General features: G+C 40.8%; 1 protein-coding gene across 1 annotated transcript in view; it reads left to right on the forward strand.

Moving 5' to 3' along the window:
* The window catches only part of PXDNL (peroxidasin like), a 513,952-nt gene that overhangs the window by 73,108 nt on the left and 419,285 nt on the right, over window positions 1–21,559 (forward strand). The window lies entirely within an intron of this gene.

The raw sequence follows: 21,559 nt of genomic DNA on the forward strand, positions 1-21,559 counted from the left end.
GGAGGATCACGAGGTCAGAAGATGGAGACCATCCTGGCCAACACCGTGAAACCCCATTTCTACTAAAAATACAAAAATTAGCTGGGCATGGTGGTGCGTGCCTGTAGTCCCAGCAACCCAGGAGGCTGAGGCAGGAGAATTGCTTGAACCAGGGAGTTGGATGTTGCAGTGAGGTGAGATCGCGCCACTGCACTCCAGCCTGGCAACAGAGAAAGACTCCATCTCAAAAATAAATAAACAAAAATAAATGTAATGTAGCTGTTCAGTGTTAATGAAGTCTACAGTAGTGTACAGTAATGTCCTAGGCCTTCGCATTCACTCACCCCTCAATCACTGACTCACCCTGAGCAACTTCCATCCTGCAAACTCCATTCAAGGTGAGTGCCCTATGCAGGTGGACCGTTTTTAATCTTTTATGCTGTATTTTTACTGTACCTTTTCTATGTTTAGATATGTTTAGATACACTATACTTACCTTTATGTTTCAGTTGCCTACAGTATTCAGTGCGGTGACACGCTGCACAGGTGTGGATGGCTATACCATATAGCCTAGGAGCGTGGTAGGCTCTACCATCTAGCTTTGTGTAAGGATGCTCTATGATATCTGCACAACATTGAAATCTTCTAAGGACATATTTCTCAGATCACATGTTTCTCAGAACATATCCTCACCGTTAAGTGACCCATGACTATAGAGTAGTATCTATTTAAAATCTCAAACCTTCCAAGAGTGTCATAGGATGTACCTTAGAAGATTATTTTAATATAATCATCTGCAGACATTCCTTGAAGTAATTGTACCTCCTTGTATTACATAATTAGTATCAATGAATAATTCAGAGCATGTAATTAATACTGATACCAAAATGTTTAAAATTATTTTAAAGGAATTCATAACTATTCCTTTTAACTTGATTTTTTCAGGTATTGGCTAAATTTATCCTATCATGCTTAAACTACTTATGCCTTCAAATTCATAATGAACTCTAAGGAACTTGAAGGAGCCCATGGATAGTTTTAAATAAACTGCGTTTCTTTATTATTATTATTATTATTATACTTTAAGTTCTAGGGTACATGTGCACAACGTGCAGGTTTGTTACATATGTATACATGTGCATGTTGGTGTGCTGCACCTATTAACTTGTCATTTACATTAGGTATATCTCCTATGAAATGCATTCTGCTTATTTTTAGTGCCTTAATTTTGAAAATGAACATTGCACTCTCCCAGGTAGTTTTGGCAGGTTGTTTCGGACTGATGAGTATTTTAAGGTAGGTTGTTTGGACTGATGAATGTTTTCCCCATGAACCAGGGGAAAGACCCATGGCAGGAGGCTACTGAGGAGGGTAGGGGCTTCTGGACACTTGAGTGGACCCAGGGGCTTGTGACCTCATGTCGTTCTTTGTCCAGATCCTCAATTCCTTTTCAATTCTATGGTCACTTGTTTACAGTTTTTAAAAATAACCCCTCCTTCACCCCCTGCCCAAACAAACCTTCCAGCTGTTCTTGCTAATCCAGGACAGCAAGCCTCGGCCCAGGCAGTGGTGCTGTGCTCCAGTTGGGACTAGGTGGCCTGCAGGAATGCAGTGGCACTCAGGAGTGTGCTACCCCGCCTGCCTTCCTGCCCACACACGGTGCAGGGTTTGAGCTGCTCACCTTCTGAGGCAATCCCAGCTCTCCCTGCCAGGGCCTGTGCCAATGAACAGAAAGATGATCTCCACTGAGGACAAAACCCTTTCCATCCCCACTTCTGAAACATGCACTAGAAGAAAGAAATCAAACTTACTCAGTTCACCTTATTCATTAGGAGTCAATCTCAAAAAAGTAGGCAAACGTTAATTTGATATTTAGAGAATCAATTACTGATGCAAACTGACCACATGTGTGTGTAAGTCCCCAGTGTGTCTTATGATTTGTCACTTAGTAGCTTAGTGGCCGCTGTCATATGACTAGGAAGCTTTGAGTTAGAAGCCATCTGACTGTGTCCTACACTAACAAACTATTCAAATGCGCTTGAGTAAATTACCTTGCTAATCATTCTCAATATATTAACTCATTTACCACTCACACTCAGATACTTTTAGAGGTACTGTTATTGCTGCTATGTAAACAAGAGGAAACTGCAACCCAGGGAGGATAAATAACCCTTTTCCATCCTGCCAGCTTGTGTGTGGAAGCTGAGATCAGACCCGCAGGCAGGCTGTTCTCTGAAAATGAGCTCTTTCCCTACTCCTGCTATTTTGGAATAAGGTGACTTTTAAACACAAACAAATCTTTTATTGCTTCAATGACCAGGATGAATTCATTAAAACTATGACCTGGGAATTGACCCAAATTTGATCCTATTTAGCTAAAAGACAGAGCTAGTGTGACACCAGCTAATTGTACTTGAACTCGTTTTAAGGTGTAACCTGAAAGTGTTTCCGGACAGCTGGAGCATTGCCCTAGCTCTGCCACTCCCCTTATTTCCTGGTTCAATTGCTATCCAAAACCCAGCTCGAAAAAAAAAGGGCATCAATTTGGATCTCTCCTTGGCATTCCAGGGGAAAATGAGTTTCTTCTTAATCCTTGCTTGCATGCCACATTAAACATGCCACATGTTGTTTCTGTCTACATTGTGTTGTGGTTAGTTTGTAATTCTCTGCTGAGAGTAAATTAACTCATACTTCTCCCACCCTTCTACATTTTGAGTTCACTTAAAAATACTGGAGAGCAACTGCGTTCACCTGATGGTGGTGGCAAAGATGGCAAAGAGCAATATAGAAGAATGAAATAACACTGACAATTAAAAAGAAAAGTGAAGGAGCACACTGCCTGCAGCAGTACATGGTGTGTGTGTCTGGGGTACCCATGTCCAGTGGAGAGGGTGGGCACCAGGAAGGAAGGTTGGATCAGGTCTTTAAGTCTCACAGGGAGAAGCCTGAATTTCATGCTATAGACAAACAAAGCTCCATCATGAGTTTTTTTGTTTATAATAAAATATTTTCCATATTAGTCAATAGCTTTTTGTTTTTCTTAAAAATATTTGATAGCTTTGTTAACTGTAAATCAGCACATTTGGCTTGGCACAGTGGCTCACACTTTAATCCCAGCACTTTGGGAGGCTGAGGTGGGAGGGTCCCTTGAGCCCAGGAGTTCAAGACCAGCCTGGCCAACACGGTGAAACCCTGTCTCTACAAAAAATACAAAAATTAGCTGGGCGTGGTGGCATGCACCTGTAGTCCCAGCTACTTGGGAGGCTGAGGTGGGAGAATCACCTGAGCCAGTGAAGTCTAGGCTGCAGTGAGCTGTGATCACACCACTGCACTCCAGCCTGGGCCACAGAGTGAGACCTTGTCTTAAAAAATAAACAAACAACAAAAACATTTTCTTCAACCACAAGAAGCAGCAAATAGACATTACTGGAGCTTATAAAGTAGATAATACAAGTTCACCTATCCACCTCCCTAATACCACAGCCCCGAGATAAACACTATATATGTAACAAGCTTTTGAGGGGGACTTATCTGTTGCTCCAGAAATGGTAACCAAGACTCACCAATGCCAACAATGGATGCTCAGTTTCCCCTCCTTATAAAGAAAGTTAATGGTACCCTACTAGGACACAGATGAGATCCTTCTATAATTATCCATTGCCTTACACCCTTTGCCTGCTCTAGGTGAAGAGAGGACAGGGGAGAAAATCAACTCTTATCAGTGTCTTTGGGCTTTCAGGAAGTTCCACGGTTGGTGGCCACTCCCTCTTCTACTGGTTGCTGGCCACTCCCTCTTCTGCTTCACTTGTGCTATCTTGTTCTCTAATATATATGTATATACACACATATATACACACACACACACACACACACATTTATACGTAAAATTTTTATATTTATGTAAAAGTTTTATTGTTTATATATAAAACGTTTGTATATATAAACATTTTCTTCATTTGTTGATGTTTTGTCCCCTCTTTTGTCTAAATTTTAAAAACTGCTTGAGATAACTGTGGATTCACATGAAGTTGTAAGAAATAATACAGAGAGATCTTGTATACCAGTCACTCGGTATCCTTTAATGGTAACTAACGTCCGATAAAACTATAGTGCAATATCACAGTGAGGAAATTGACACTTACATAATCCAGGGATATTATTCAGATTTTCTGTTTTTATATGTACACTGTTCTCCCCCAACCATGGGAGTTTAGTTCTACTGAGCTTTACCATCTGAGTAGCTGTGTGTGATCACTGCAACTGTCAAAATAACAGTTTCGTCACAAGGATTGACCCTGCCCCCCTTTTATAGTCCCTGTCATCCCTCCTCATCTTTCCCAGCTACTGGTAACCACTAATCTCTTCTTGTCTCTTTAATAATGTCTTAATAATAGTGCTGCATAAGTGGACTCATGCAGTATGTAACATTTTAGATGGGCTTTTCACTCAGTGTCATTCCCTTAAGATCCAGCCAATTTGTGGCATGCATCAGGAGCTCATTTCTTTCACTGTTGCTGAGTAGTATTCCATGGTATGGATGTAGCACAGGTTGTTTAACCCTTTGATTAAACACTGAAGCATATTTGGTTGTTTTCACATTTTGAGTTTTATGAATAAAAAAACTGTGATCTTTTATGAACAGGTATTTTTGTGTACATTTGTTTTCATTTCTCTAGTACAAATGCCAAATAGAGTAATTGCTGGGTCAATGGTAAATACACATTTGGTTTTATGAGAAACTGCCACATTCTTTTCCAGAATTGTGATATTTTACATTCCCACCAGCGATGTGTGAGTAATCAGTTCACCCACATCCTCACTGACATGTGACCTTACTACAATCTTTAATTTTAATTATTCTGATGTCAAAAATTATTTGAATATATTTGTATGGGTCTATTTTGGGGTTCTCTATTTTATTTCATTGACCTATCTGTCTACTTCTCCTCTAATACCACACTGTCTTGAAATTGTAGCTATGTAGTAATCCTTAACATTTCTTAGATTGCTTCTTCTCAATAAATTCTTCTTTTTCAAATTTTGTGAATTGTCTTTTCAGCTAGTTAGATCTTGTGTCTTTCTTTGTAAGACTTAGAATAAACTCGTCTGTCCTTTAAACCAACAAAGATAAAAAAAGACAAAGAAGGACTTTACATAATGGTAAAGGGATCAATTCAACATGAAGAATGAATAATCCTAAATCTATATGCACCCAATATAGGAGCACCTAAAATCATTAAACAAGTTCTTAAAGACAGACAAAGAGACTTAGACTTCCATACAATAATAGCATAGTATAAACACCTCTATACAAATAAACTAGAAAATCTAGAAAAAACTGATAAATTCCTGGACACATACACCATCCCAAGACTAAACCAGGAAGAAGTCAAATTCCTGAATAGACCAATAGCAAGTTCTGCTATTGAGGCAGTAATAAATAGCCTATCAACCAAAAAACAAACAAATAAACAAACAAACAAAAAACCAGGACCAGACAGATTTACAGTTAAATTCTACCAGAGTTTCAAAGAGGAGTTGGTACCATTCCTTCTGCAACTATTCCAGACAACTGAAAAGGAGGAACTTCTGTCTAACTCATTTTATGAGGCTAACATCAACCTGATACCAAAACCTGTCAGAGATACAACAAAATAAGGAAACTTCAGGCCAGTACTTCAGATGAACATTGATGAGGAAACCTCAATAAAATACTGGCAAACCGAATCCAGCAGCACATGAAAAAGTTTACCTACCATGATCAAGTTGGCCTCATCACTGGGATGCAAGACTGGTTCAACATATGCAAATCAATAAATGCAATTCATCACATATCTCTCTGACAAAGGTCTAATATTCAGAATATGCAAGGAACTTGAACAAAATTACAAGAAAAAAACCAACCCCATTAAAAAGTGGACAAAGGACATGAATAGAAAATTCTCGAAAGAAGACATTTATGCAGCCAACAAATATATGAAAAACAGCACAAAATCACTGATCATTAGAGAAATGCAAATCAAAACCACAATGAGATACCATCTCCTGCCAGTCAGAGTGGCGATTATTAAAACGTCAAGAAAAAACAGATGCTAGCGAGGCTATAGAGGAATAGGAACGCTTTTACACTATTGGTGGGAATGTAAACTAGTTCAACCATTGTGGAAGACAGTATGGTGATTCCTTAAGGATCTAAAACCAGAAATACCATTTGATCCAGCAATACTATTCCTGGATATATACCCAAAGGAATATAAATCATTCTGTTATAAAGATACATGCACACGTTCTTCTTTGCAGCACTATGCACAATAGCAAAGACACGTAATCAATCCAATCACTATAACCAATCACATTAACACAGTAAAGAAAAAATTATATAATCATATCATTTTACTAGAAAAAGAACCTTGCTAAATTTTGATAGGAATTGCATTACACATCAGGATCAAATTTGGGAAGTAGTGACATCTTTTTTATGTTGAGTTATTCAATCCACAAACATTGTATGTCTTTCCATTTATTTAGATATTCATTAGTTTCTTTAATCAGCATTTTGTAATTTTAAGAATACAGATCCTATATACATGTTCTAAGTATTTCATTTTCTTTGGTGTGATTATAAATGGTTTTGTGTTTTAGATTGTGAATTCTACAAGTTCATTGTTAGTGTAGGGAAATGAAATTGATTTTCGTGTATTCATCTTATTTCATGCAATCTTGCTGAAATCACCTGTTATTTCTAGGAGATTTTTAGTTCTTTTTAGTATATTCGTTTGTAATCTTTGTGATTTTCTCATGTACAAATTACAACAGTTTTATTTTCTTCTTTCCAATTTGTATGGCTTTGTTTCTTATCCTTGCCTTGTTGCACTGGCTGGAATTTCTGATACTTATCATGAATAAGAGCAGTGACACTCCTGTTTCTAATCTTAGGGGAAATCATTTTCTTGTTCTTGATCTTAAGAGAAATCATTCAGTCTTTTACCACTGACCATTGTTTACTGTTGGACTTTTATTGATGCTCTTTATAAGGTTGACTTCTGCTCCATTTGTAGTTTTCTGAGCTTCTTTTTTTTCTTTAATCATGAACAGATGTTGGATTTTGTCAAGTGCTTTTTCTGTGTAAAATGATATGATTATACATTTTTTTCTTTACCATGTTTACTGTGATTGGTTATAGTGATTGATTTTTTGAATGTTGAACTAGGTCTGTACACTTGAAATAAATTTCAATTGGTCATGGGAAATATATAATTTCTCTTATATTTGCTAGATTTGATTTGATAATGTTTTGCCAAGAACTTTTCTGCCTATGTTCATGAGAGATATTTGTCTATAGTTTTCTTTTTTTTGTACTATTTTCGACTAATTTTGTTGTCAGGGTAATACTGACCTCAATGAATAAGTGGAGATGTGTTCTCTAGTCTTCTATTTCTTGGAAAAGATTGTGTAATGTGGATGTTATTCTTTAAAAATTGTTGTTAGAATTCTCCAATGAAACCATCTAGGACTGACTATTTCATTTTTGGGAATTTCTAAATTACAGATCCAATTTATTTGATAGTTATAAGACTACTCAATTTGTTTATTTCATCCCAATTGAGTTTTGGTAGTTTGTGATTTTTTGTTTAGGAAGTTTTCTGTTTTTTTTTTACATTGTCAAGTTTATGAGAATAAAGTTGTTTGTAGTATTCCCATAGAGTATCTTCTCTTCTAACCATTGGCAATCATTGATCTTGTTATTGTCTTCATAGTTTTGCCTTTTCCAGAATGCCATAGTGTGTCACAGAGCACATAGCCTTTTCAGATTGACTTCTTTCACTTAGTAGTGTGCATTTGAGTTTCCTCCATGTGTTTTTATAGCTTGATAGCTCATTTCTGGTTAATAGTTCCTAGTGTGGATGTACTCCAGTTTATCCATTCACCTGCTGAAGGACATCTTGTTTGCTCCCAAGTCTTGACAATGGTGATTAAACCTTCTATAAATATCTGTGTGCAGGTTTTATGTGAATTAAGTTTTCCTCTATTTGAGGAAATGCCAAGGAGCACAGATGCTGGATTATATGGCAAGAGTATGCTTATTTTTGTAAGAAACTGCCAAACTTTCCCAAAGTGGCTGTACTGTTTTGCATTCCCACCAGCAATGAATAAGAGTCTCTGCTGCTCAGTATCCTCACCAGCATTTAGTGTTGTCAGTGTTTTGGATTTTGGCCATTCTAAATGGGTATGTAGTGTTATCTCATTGTTTTGATGTGTAATTTTCTAATAACATATGATATTGAACGTATTTTCATATGCTTATTTGTCATCTGTATATCTTCTTTGGTGAGGCGTTAGTGGGGCTTTTACCCATTTTTTGTTTTCTTATCGTTGAGTTTTTTTTTTTGGTATATTTTGGATAACTATCCTTTATCAGAAATATATTTTGCAAATATTTTCTTTCAGCCTGTCACTTGTCTTTTCATTCTCTTGACAGTGTCTTTCACACATAGCAGTTTTTAATTTTAGTGAAATCTAGTTTAAGTTACGTGTTACTTAACAATGGGGTATGTCCTGATTAGGTGATTCTTTCATTGTGCTCCCAGGCTGCAAACCTATACAGCATGTTACTGTACTGAGTACTGTAGGCAACTGGAATGCAAGAGTAATTATTTATGTATCTAAACATATATAAAATATAAAAGGTACAGAAAAATACCATGTAAAAGACAAAATCTGGTGCACCTATATAGGGCACATACTATGAATGGAGCTTGTAGGATGGAAGTTGCTCTGGGGGAGTCAGTGAGTGAGTGGTGAGTAAACGTGAAGGCCTAGGACATTCCTGTACACTACTGTACACTTTATAAACATTGTAGACTTAGGCTACACTAAATTTGTAAAACATTTTTCTGTCTTCAATAATAATTAAACTAAGCCTACTATGAAGTTTTTCATTATAAACTTTAATTTTTTTAACTTTTTGATTCTGTTGTAATAACACTCAGCTTAAAACACAAACACATTGTACAGTTGTACAAATATATTTTCTCTCTTTATCTCCCTATTCTATACATTTTTTATTTTTAAAACTTTTAATTTTTTTTTCATTTAATACTTTTTGTTAAAAACTAAGACACAAACACAAGCACACACATTCGCCTAGGCCTGCACAGGATCACGATCATCAATATTACCATCTTCCACTTCTGTATCTTGTCCCAGTAGAACATTTTTGGGGCAGTAACACCCATAGAGCTGTCATCTCCTATGACAGCAATGCTTTCTTCTGGAACACATTTTGAAGGACTGCCTGAAGCTAATTTACAGTTTACTTTGAAAAAATATATAAGCAGAAGGAGTAAGTAAAATAATGATTAAAAGTATAATACATATATAAATCAGTAACATAGTCGTTTATTATCAAGTATTATATGCTATACATAACTATGTGCTAGACTTTTATACCACTGGAAGCACAGCAGGTTTGTTTACATCATCATAACCACAAACATGTTAGAAATGCATTACACAGTGACCTTACTGTGGTAACAACATCACTAGGCAATAGGAATTTGTCAGCTCCATTGTAATCCTATGGGACCACCAGTGCACATGTGGTCCATCACTGACTGAAACATCATTGTGTGGTGCATGACTGTATTTAATATGTTAAGCAATAGAATACATATGTGAAATTTAAGAGAACAAAATTTTACTTTTAACTTTTCTTTTTTGTTTACTCTCTTAAAAGGAAAGCTTTAGAGAAAATAAATGTAACAGAATCTATTTAAACAAAGAAGAATTCATGAACTGGGGAGCACTGAAAACCGGCAGAGCTCAGAGTGCTCTGCTAGAATGTGAGCAGCAAGCTTTCAGAGGCTGAACGTGGAAGCAAAGTGAAGACATTCCCTGATGACCTAGGTGTTTGCATTATTTAGGCCTAGCGCGATTGTAAGTCCCTAGTTCCACAGCTAACCTGGTGCTTGGCTCTTTGTGATTGACTGAGTCTAGATGTTTCTTCCTTTTTAATTTTCCTTTTCTTAGTCAGTTATGAAACAATGCCCTCCAAGCCAAGTTTCAGTTTGCTTACATAGAGCTCTGGGTACAGAGGAAACCTTAGGCCAAGGGCTTCCTCTTATTTGCTTTAACAACTCTATATTCCCAAAGTAAATGTTCGGGTTTTGTATTCTTCTAAGTGATCTTGCAACAGTAGACAATTGTAAACACCAGCATTGCCATGAAGAGAGATGTTTTTATAGTATTTTACATTATTGTTTAACTTGATTCATTTTTGTTATGTTGGTTATGGTGCAGATGTTTACGGACCCCCACTGTGTAGCAGTACTATGGAATCATTTTTATGTGCTTTTACTTTGATTTGAGAGTATGTAATTGTAAAGTGATCCTATAGATTAAAAGCAAAATGCCATGCTCTTTAGTACAAGCAACATAAGGAATTTAGGATCAGTGTTTGAAATTTCCAGGCAAACAACATTGTTCCTAGTCTGCACTTACTATAAGTACTTGTTTTCTAGCATCTCAGGAACAATTTATTTCTTGATGCAAAACATTTCTTCCAATTTGTATTATATTGGTGTCATCTTATAAGGACAAACGGAGTAGTTAGACTTTCATTCAAGATACGCTTCATGCTCTTGGCCATGGAGGGAGGCCCATCAAGGGTCATGGTTGTTCTGTCATTTATGAAGGTGGAGAGGCTTTCTTGAACTGGAAGAAAAGGGTTGAAAGTCCTTACTAAAACTATAAAGTATTGCCTGGGTCTAAGAATCTAGTAGTACTTTGAAACTTTATTCAGGTAGATTATTCCAAAATGGTGATAAATGAAATTAAACTTTTCAGTATAGTGGGTTATTTTTTCAAATCTTAGATTTTTAAAATGAGCTTTTAGTGGCTCAATGTAATGAAAATATTGAAAGGAGTCACACCAGTTTCATTAGCTTTGTAAGTCACTTCAAGATTTATTTTAGGTGAAGCCTTGTGCTGCTTTAAGTATCATTTAACGTTGAACATTCTAGGAATCTGTTCTCTTCTAACCTAGAATGTGAGTTAAAGAATAGTTCAGCTGAACAGCAAAGAATAGTGATTAATAGAACGATCTTATAGGCAAGTAAGAAGACCTGTCTTCCTCATCTTCTATCTTTTTGCACAGTCACATCTACCTTTTTCTGGTCCCAGGTGATTTCTGTGGGCACAAAGAGACATAAGACAGGGAGGTAAGGGCAGCTATCATGGGCCTTTCAATGAATTCCATTTCTCTTGAGTTCACCAAGCCGGAGGTGAAGTGGGATGTAAGCAGGCTAGAGGATCAAGAGGTACAAGAGCCGGTGTAAAGCCAGAGTGTTCATCCACTCGGTAAGGGACTTTGGGCCCATGGGTGCTGAGAGCTCTTCGCTCTACCTGGGGCCCCAGAGGTAATGGGACTCATTCCTGCTCCCATGGAGCTCGTTTTAGTGGGAGAAATGAACTATTCAAGAACCGATTTGAGTAGATTACAGTTAGAGCTGCAGTTGAGATATACACAGGGCATTAAAAAACGCTGCATTTCTTTCTGTAATGTTTAAGTCTCAGAATCAAGGATAGAATTTCAAGAGATTCAAGTGACATTGAACAAATTCTTTTTATTTTACAGTTAAAGCTGAAGTTCAGAGACTGAAGTGATTTTACCAAGGCTATATCAATAATTAATAACTGAGCCAAAACGTAGAGGCCAATGTTGTTGAAATGGTCAGTGGTCACATTTAAGCCTAATGAAGCAAAGTTTTTGAAAAATTATGACCCATAAAATTAGCTTACACATGTAAGATGACCTGTGTCTTACCTGTGTGTGAATACTTGCCTGTTGACCATTTACTATACATCCTTGCAGAACATAAAACACCTTAAGGTGTCTTACTAAAGAGAACTGGGTTCTATCCCCAATCAAAACGTTCTTTCGTTGTTCCCACTCTCCCAGGACTTATAATTCATGCCTGGGAGTGCTTGGTAACACAGATTTGACAACCAGGCAGCTAATGGAACAAGGCGCTTCAAGAGCCTGAGGTGGGAGATTTTCTCCTCCTTCCATGATGGAGGCCAAGACAATGCTCCCGGGAAGGAAAGAGAACACTCTGCCCCTGAATTTGTTGTTATTATAGAAACCTTCTATTCTGGAAGTGCTACTTTTATTTTGTAGCTAAGATGATCAAAGAAAATAAAGTAAGTGGTGTTAGAAACACATTTACAAAAATAAATAGAATTTTCAATCAGTTTACTCAGATTTCTTCAAGTACTACTAATAAAAACATCGCTTTTATTTCTAATGCTCTTATTTCTTGCCAGTGGGAAAGACAAAAACACCGGCATGCCTACCCATTGTGGCAAATGTTGTATTCTTTCTGTGACCGATGGACATGGTGCCATGGAGATGATGATGGGGCTGTTGATTGTCAACAAATATTTATGGAAGGTTTGATACTTTCTAGACATTGTGGGTGCAGAAAACCCTTAAAAGGACCTTGTCCTCAGCCCCTTAGTACATGGTTGAATAGAAAAGACAGCAAATACCCAGAAATTACTAATAAACATTTGGAGTTTGAACCTGCAGAGAGCTACAATGGTGCCACTGCACTCCAGCCTGGGTGACAGAATAAGACCCCATCTCCAAAAAAAAAAAAAAAAGAAAAAAAAAAGAAAAAAAGAGAAGTGTCCAAGGACAATAGGTGGAGTCAGTGAGAGTTAGAGGAGTCTGGCTCCTGGGTGAGGGGAGCAACTGGGAGTAGTTCCTGGAGGAAGAGCTGGGCTGGGGTAAACTGAAACACGCATGAATTTTAGTGATTGCTGAGAAAGGCAATAGAGCTCATGGCACTCACAAGGACAGGGCAGGGGATCCTTAGATGATAAAAAGGACGGACAGAGAGCGGAGAGCTTTCAGGCTATTTCAGGTCTCATTGGGCTAAACCGGCTTCTCCAGGGCTGGGGTGACCCACACGAAGCCTGTTACTTACCTCTGCCTACAGTGGACTTTCCTGGTAGTGTCCATGGCATTTTACGGACTAAGGAGAACTATTTATGGTGGCTCACAGTGGCCTGCTCTCGAAAGACAGAAACACCCTCCACAGGTAAACACAGCTTCAAGTTCTCTTGAGATTGCTCTTCTTCCTGAGATCTGATTTTTCCTTGTCTTCTGCAATGTCATGTGGTCATCAGCAGCTAATTTACATAACAGATATCTCTGTTGTCTCAAGCCTTGTTTGGAGACCTGCGACTGCAATGGAGAACCAAACAAATGGGGTCTCTATTCTCCAGCCATCCCAGACCCGCTTCCCAATCTCCTCTGATGACACCTCTTCTTCTGCCTGCTCTTTTATTTTTTATTTATATTTTATTATTATACTTTAAGTTCTAGGGTACATGTGCACAACTTGCAGGTTTGTTACATATGTATACATGTGCCATGTTGGTGTGCTGCACCCGTTAACTCATCATTTACATTAGGTATATCTCCTAATGCTATCCCTCCCCCATCCCCCCACCCCCCACAAGCCCCAGTGTGTGATGTTCCCCTTCCTGTGTCCAAGTGTTCTCATTTTCCAGTTCCCACCTATGAGAGAACATGCAGTGTTTGGTTTTCTGTCCTTGTGATAGTTTGCTGAGAATGATGGTTTCCAGCTGCATCCATGTCCCTACAAACGACATGAACTCATCCTTTTTTATGGCTGCATAGTATTCCATGGTGTATTTGTGCCACATTTTCTTTCTTTTCTTTTTTTTTTTTTTTTTGAGACAGAGTCTTGCTCTGTCGCCCAGGCTGGAGTGCAGTGGGGCGATCTCGGCTTACTGCAAGCTCTGCCTCCTGAGTTCATGCCATTCTCCTGCCTCAGCCTCCCACATAGCTGGGACTACAGGCACCCACCACCACACCCAGCTAATTTTTTTGTATTTTTAGTAGAGACGGGGTTTCACTGTGTTAGCCAGGATGGTCTCGATCTCCTGACCTCGTGATTCACCTGCCTTGGCCTTCCAAAGTGCTGGGATTACAGGCATGAACCACTGTGCCCGGCCGTGCCACATTTTCTTAATCCAGTCTATCATTGATGGACATTTGGGTTGGTTCCAAGTCTTTGCTATTGTGAATAGTGCCGCAATAAACATATGTGTGCATGTGTCTTTAGAGTAGCATGATTTATAATCCTTTGGGTGTATACCCAGTAATGGGATGGCTGGGTCAACCAAAACAGCATGGTACTGGTACCAAAACAGAGATATAGACAAATGGAACAGAACAGAGCCCTCAGAAATAATACTACACATCTACAACCATCTGATCTTTGACAAACCTGGCAAAAACAAGAAATGGGGAAAGGATTCCCTATTTAATAAATGGTGCTGGGAAAACTGGCTAGCTATATACAGAAAGCTTAAACTGGATCCATTCCTTATATCTTATACAAAAATTAATTCAAGATGGATTAAAGACTCCTCTGCCTGCTCTTAAAAGCAGCTGTTCCTTATGGGCCTGTCCTCTAGGATCCTTTCTCTACATACTCTCCCTTTGTGGCCTCTTCTACTTGCATGCCATCAGTTAACAACCTTGCAGAGATTCCCCAAATAGCCATTGTAGCCCCAAACTCTCTCCTGAGCTCTGGCCAGCAGTCTCCACCCGTCCTCCCAACCTGCTGCTGTCTTAGATGGGTCACTGCTCTGTGAGTAGCACCCCAGCGATAGCCAAGAGAGGCCTGTCCTGCTCGGTGCCTCCCTCTTCCCTTTTCTGCACCCTTCACCCCTATTCAATTCAACCCTCAAACTCCTCCATCTTATTTCCTCTTCCCTGCTGCCTTGTGGTCATCTTGTTCAGGTGCAGACTGTCTTTCTCCTGAGTTATTCCAAGTGGCTCCCACCAGACTCCCTGCTACCAGTTTTATTGTCTCCCATGCAGCCCTCTCATTGACAACAAAAGTGAACTTTCTATAAAGACAAGCCTGATCACGCCCCCTCCCTGCCTAACGTTTTCAGTGGCTGCTGACTGCCCTTAGGAAACAGCCCTATCTGGCTCAGAGGACCTTTGTCGACCTGCTGGTGCTCCCCCAGCCCCTGGCCCACCTTCTGCAAGTCACTCACTGCTGAACTGCTCCCTGTGCACAGAGACCCTGAACTGCTCTCACACTGGAGCCCTCCAAGTTCTCTGTGTCTGAGGAACTGCACACAATGTGTTTCTCTCCTTGATGGACTTCTCTCCATTTGGGCCACAGCAGAGCCTTTCCTAACATTCTGGACTAGGGTAGTTGGGTTGGCTCAGGGCTTGCTTGAGGCTGATATCGCCCTTGCAGGACTGCCTGTCTAGTGTCTCTTCTATCTGATAGGGCAAGAGTTCTGGGAAGCCAGTGTCTGAGTCTGGTTTCAGTTTTGTTTTTACCTTTTCTTATCTGTATCTGCAAGGCATAGATGAATTAGGAATAGTAAATTAGAGTCTGGATTTGAATTCAGGTCCATTTGACTCTCAATTTGTGTTTCCTTTACCATGTTCTTGTTTTCTCTAAGTTAACTTCACACTAATTGGAAAAGTGAAATCTTTTTTCTGAGTACTATCCAGAAGGGAGATTGTCTTTTATAGATTTTTTTCCCCAGATATTCTGCTTGTAGACTTTGACTAATATAGCTCTATCTTGTGTCCTTTTCCTTGCAGAGCGGGGTGAATGACGGGAGGGCCTGGGTCCCGGGTGCAGGGCCGGGTGCAGGGAAAGCGCTGAATTAAGTCCTTGGGCAGGGAAGGGCAACGGTCCGGTTGAAGGAAAGGAAACGTAAGAAGGAAGGCCCGAGGCAAGGCCACGGCACGTTAAGCCTTCAAGCCAAGGTCCAAACGGAACGGTCCTTACTTCCCTGCCCCTGCCCTTCCCACACCCCTTCCCTTCCTTCCCTTCCCTTCCTTCCTTCCCTTCCCTCCCTCCCCTCCCCTCCCCCTCCCCTCCCCTCCCTTCCCCTCCGCTTCCCTTCCTTTCCTTTCCTTTCCTTTCCTTTCCTTTCCTTTCCTTTCCTTTCCTTTCCTTTCCTTTCCTTTCCTTTCCTCCTTTCCTTTCCTTTTCTTCTTTTCTTTTCATTGTGTGTGGGACAGGTATATGCTATAGAAATGAATTCTTGAGGCCATTTTGCATCCCCACGTGTGAGTGCCTAGTCTCAGCTGTCCTACCAGAGACCCCTTGAGTGCCAACCCTAGTGATATGGAGAGGAGACAGGGAAATACTGGATAGAAGAAAGCAGTTCCCTGGCAAAGTCCCCACCCCCAAGCTTGGAAACCCGTGGCCCTAAATGAGAACAGGCATTCCTATTTTTGCTCCCAAAAATAGGAAAAAGAAAGTTGTCTTTTGGCCTGCCATGTCCCCTTCCTGTACTCATATAAACCCCAAACCCCAGGTTCCATGAGGGGACAAACAGAAGAGCAGAAGAATGGCAGAACGGTACAGCATAGAGAAGAGAAGGAGCGTCTGAATGCTGAGAGGAGTTTGGCTGGGGACACTGGGAGAGAAGATTGGCCACTGGGCAGCCAAACTCCAGGGGAAGATCATCTTCCCACTCCATCCCCTTTCCAGCTCCCCATCCATCCCACTGAGAGCCACCTCACCACTCAATAAAAACCCCACGTTCATCTCTGAGTCTGTATGTGATTTGATTCTTCCTGGACACTGAACAAAGACTCAGGTACCAAGAGGGCACTGAGCTGGTTAACATGTAAGTCACCTGCGAACTGCAAAGCTAAAAGAGTGCACTGTAACACATGCCCACTTAGGCTTCAGGAGTTTCAGCCTACCACCCCTGGATGCCGCTGTGGGGTCAGAGCCCAGGGGCTCTTACCCTGGCTCCTGCACCTGCCCTTCTGTGTGCTCCCCCTCCCATAGGGGTTGGAGTGCACATGGTGGCCAAATAGACTAGCCACATCCCTGTCACATGTCCTGCAAAGTGTGTCAGGGAACTCCCCCATTTCACTAGTCCTTCTTTCTGCCCCTTTTCCTCTCCAACAAGTTGAAAGAAACAATCATGAACCAGGGAAAGCTCAGCAGACAGCAGGCACCGCTGTGTATTGGTGAGAAAGCAACTGCTTGCAGAAGGAAGAAGGTGGTCCATAGAATAGCTGCAGCAGATTCTAAAAAACTTTAGCTCTCCTTAAGGAAGTTAGGGGTAAACACTATCTCTGGTACTGAAGAAGTGAACATGTTTATACACCGATGAACAGCAATCCATTTTAGCAACCCTAAAGGTCAGGTACCTCTGTGAACACTTTCACCATGACAGGCCATGCTGAGACAAAGCTGCTGAAAGAAATGCTACCAGCTGGTTTATCATTGTAAACCAGCTTGGTGCAGACAGTCTGACTAGTTTAAAGAGACTGGCTGGAGTTCCGCCAAACTATCTGTAGATGGAAAAGCACTACTTGCTGCTGGAGAAGATAATGATGATGGTGAGAATGAAGTTCCCGATCTTGTGGAGAATTTTGATGAGGCTTCCAAGAATGAGGTGAAGTGAATTGAGTCAACTTCTAAAGAAAATAGAAGTGGCAGAAGTTACTGGGAGCTGCTATTTTATATTATGACTGCTTTTCAAAATTGTCTTCTTTACGGATCTCATAAAAACTAAATCGCTAACATTTTTAAACCCAAGTCCCTTAGATACTTCAGCTGTTTTTAGTTTTTGGTTATACACAATTCATTCTTTGCAGCTAATTAAGCTGAAAAAAACCTGGGAATAAAGTTTGAAACAAAGATTAATAGAGTTCTTCGTCTAATTAAAAAAAAAAAGAAGTGAGTTCTTGAGTGTGAAGCGTGTTTTAGTTTTCGTGGTCTCTGCTCATTTTCAGTGCCAGCCTCACTTCCGTCCATCCTTTATTCTGGGGTGCTGGTATGTCCTTTGAAGGTTGTCTGTAGGTTGAAGCTCAACCTGGGGCTGAAGCTCTGAGTCTCAGGGTGGCTCTGAGTCGCAAGGTGGCTCTGAGGACTCATACTCTGGCTCTGCAGCCTCTGCGACAGTGCTTCAGCTCCCTCCCTGTCACTATCCAGAAGAGCCACGGATATCCTGGGGCCGTGGTGGAACAGCTTTGGGAGGAAAATGAGATTTTCCTTCCATGCGAGCGAGTGTCTGTATCAGCCTTCGGAGTTCCCTTTGTTGTGCCTGGAAGTAGTGAACACTCGCTCTTATCTTGCCTTCACCAGCCTAGACAGGAGCCCGCACAGGGCCAGTGGGGAGCTGGCAGCAAGAAGGAAAAGTGCCGTGACCACTAGCTGACTGTGTGAATATGCTCTTTATTCTGCTGTAAAGGTGATGGTGTTGGTGTCCTAGATGCTTCACCAAAATATCCAGCTAGGAAGTGAGAAATATACCCAATTTTCAAGAGCTTATTAAATTAATATCACTTGAATGTAGGGATTACTCAAATGAGACTTCATCTATATGCTGCTCAGGAATATCAGGATAGCACATTTCTTTTTAAAATTTTGGTTAATAAAAATAAAAATACTATTCTCAAAAAAGAGCATACTTATTCACATGCGATTCATATAAATAACACCACAATTATGCCAATAAGTCTGATTTATAAATAGTATCTATTTACAAACAACAGCTGACAGTAAAGCAGGAAGTTGGGAAAATAAACATAAATGAAAACCCTTCCAAAAACATTTTCAAAGTGTAATAAAAAATTACTGAGTATTAAACATAGCTTTAAAAATACAGTTCAGACATAAAGAATAAAATGTCACATAAGTTGTTTTTTAAGAACAATTTGCTTCTGTATAAAACTTCTCCCAAACTCAGGAAGTCTGATTTTTTTAACACAAATGACGAGTTCAGGATCCCGGTGAATTGAAAATATCCGGCCGGGCACGGTGGCTCAGGCCTGGAATCCCAGCACTTTGGGAGGCCGAGGCGGGCGGATCACGAGGTCAGGAGATCCAGAGCATCCTGGCTAACGTGGTGAAACCCCGTCTCTACTAAAAAAAATACAAAAAAATTAGCCGGGCGCGGTGGCGGGCGCCTGTAGTCCCAGCTACTCGGGAGGCTGAGGCAGGAGAATGGCGGGAACCTGGGAGGCGGAGCTTGCAGTGAGCCGAGATCCCACCACTGCACTCCAGCCCGGGCGACAGAGTGAGACTCTGTCTCAAAAAAAAAAAAAAAAAAAAAAAAGGAAAATATCCAGCTTTTAAAGTATGAAATCAGCGGAGGAGCTCAGACAGATGATCAGCATGAGCGTACCTAACACACCACAGCCGGGCCAAGAGGCAGTCCTTGGGGCATACGAGCTGTCACAGTGGAAACTGTGAAACAAGATACTGCAAGCAGATGTGTCCATCTTTGAGTTTTATAGCACAAGGAATGAGATGTCACAGCATACTTTTCAAAAGAATTCTATGAAAACTATAACTGAAGCAAATGTGACTAGTAAGCAACGAGAAGTGTGCTCCTTTAGGGCAATGTATGAAAATGCAGTTAGAGACCGACTATGAAGTTCGAGCCACGGTTGGTATTTCTTGGTTCACTTTGCAAGGCTACTATCTTTTTTGAGAAGAAAACCAAAAAGAATAATGCTGGAAAGTGTATATAGATAACTTTTACCTTTTTCACCCAACCTCCAGTGCAGCCCTTTGGCTTTGCATTGGTGCTCCCCAATCCTTGTCACTCACTAAAGGGTGGAGAGCTTCCCTGCTGGGTCCAGGGCTAAAGATGGAAGTCCTGCACAGTCTCCCAGCTCCTCCACCCCAGTCCCTGGCCCCCACATGGAAGGTGTTCTTCCTCCTTCCAGACCCCTGAGGCTGCCTGTGGCTGTAGTGTTGGGGTCTGCTTGGGACAATCAATTCCAGGCCTTGCTTTCCTTCCTGGGTACTTGCCCGTGCTCCTGTTCCTTCCAACCAGGCCTGCCTCCTCAGACAGCTGTGTCAAAAGCAAGACATTTAAGAGAAGTGGTGACCGCTCTCTGCTTTCTCTTGATTAGAGAAGAATTTAGCACAAGTTGTAGTAATTAAAAAAAAATCTAGCTCATTTGCTCAAAGGACAACGGTTTAAAAGAAAACATATTCAGCATGACTCGTTTTGCTTTTAGGTGACAATAAGTTTTTGGAAACCCCCCTTATAATTAGCCAGTGAGTGGCAGCTGACTCTGGTGGTGGCTTGCCCAGCATCCATTCTTGTTCCCTTTTGCTGACAGAATCCTGCAGGGTGACGCTGCCTGACCACAAATACTCATCTTCTCTCCCTCTCCTGCTGCTGCAGAGGTCGGAAGGGTCTGGCCGGTAAGGACTATCCTGGCCCCACTCATGGGCACTGTTTCCTTCTCCCTGAGCCTCTCCTCTGATTCCAGCTGCCCTGTGGTCTCTGATCACGCACAAGCACTGATTATGCAGGGACAACCTTGCAGCATGTGCTTCCAGCCCAGGTCATGGCTTTTATTTTCTGCTGTGTGGCTTCTCAGATCCTGCAACGTGGGTAGCCCACACTAGAGATGTGGGATGTTAGCACTCATGGAGTACCAGTGACTGATGGGATGGCAGAAAGAGACAGATGTGTCCCCTTTTATCCGCCAGGTCTAAGTTCTGAGAAGCATTTGGAAGACTCTGCAGTTCTTTTGCAAGTCATCTATGGCGCTGGCCAATGTGTCCTTAGAATGGGTTTTCCTCCTTTCCAGGTTTCTTCATTCCTCACACCTGCTTCCTGTCACATTCCTATGTAAACTCCCTGCAGCTATGTCTTTATCTCAAGTTCTGCTTTCAGAGAAACTATACTATTACAAGATATCTGCAAGAGCAGGAATCAAGGGCATCTTTTTAAAAGAGAGAGACAGTTAGAATTGGTAAGCCCCTTCTTTCTCATTCCCACTGGTAAAGACAAAAGTTATTTTGTCAAGATGAGTGTGAAGGCCACATGCTAAGGGTAATAAAGCACAAAGTCCTTGTTGACACTGCTGAGCAACTGCAGCCACCTAGACAACCTCCTCTGGTCTTGTATGGCGCAAATAGCTCATCTGTTTGGGTCTGATGAGGGTTTTCTGCTATTTGCAGCCCAAATCATTCCTAACTGATAGGGTAAAAAACAACAACAACAAAAGAGTACTTGGATTTACAAATCTTAGGGTAGCGATTAGAATCTTGCCTTTTGAAAAATCTTGCATCTCTTCCCCTTGCTTGCTGTGAGGGGCCTGAGGGAGCCTTCTCTGCTCTTCCTGACGATTATAGGAGCTAGGGGTGCAATCGTTTTCCACCTGCCTTTGGGGATGCCTGGTGTAGGTCCTGTGTGCTGCCAATGTTTTCTTCTCTGTTCTTTGACTTTCCCATATTATCATTTACTTTCTGAAGTATGAATTAGATACACAAAAAGTAATCTGGAGAAAATCATGGCACACATTTGGAGCTCTTACACTATTATCCTTACGGATTCTAAAATGTCTTTTATTTCTCACAGGGCCTTTTCCTCACTAAAGGTACATTTGGCTTTCATTGATTCAGCCGTGTTTCACAGCAAGAGTGCAGTAGTTTAAAAAACATATAGCATAAAGTAAAATTAGTTAACTACACCTCACTTCAACTAGCTTGATTGAAAGTTAGTCTCATTCCATGGA

Source organism: Rhinopithecus roxellana, chromosome 9, assembly GCF_007565055.1.
Source record: "Rhinopithecus roxellana isolate Shanxi Qingling chromosome 9, ASM756505v1, whole genome shotgun sequence".
NCBI lineage: Eukaryota > Metazoa > Chordata > Mammalia > Primates > Cercopithecidae > Rhinopithecus > Rhinopithecus roxellana.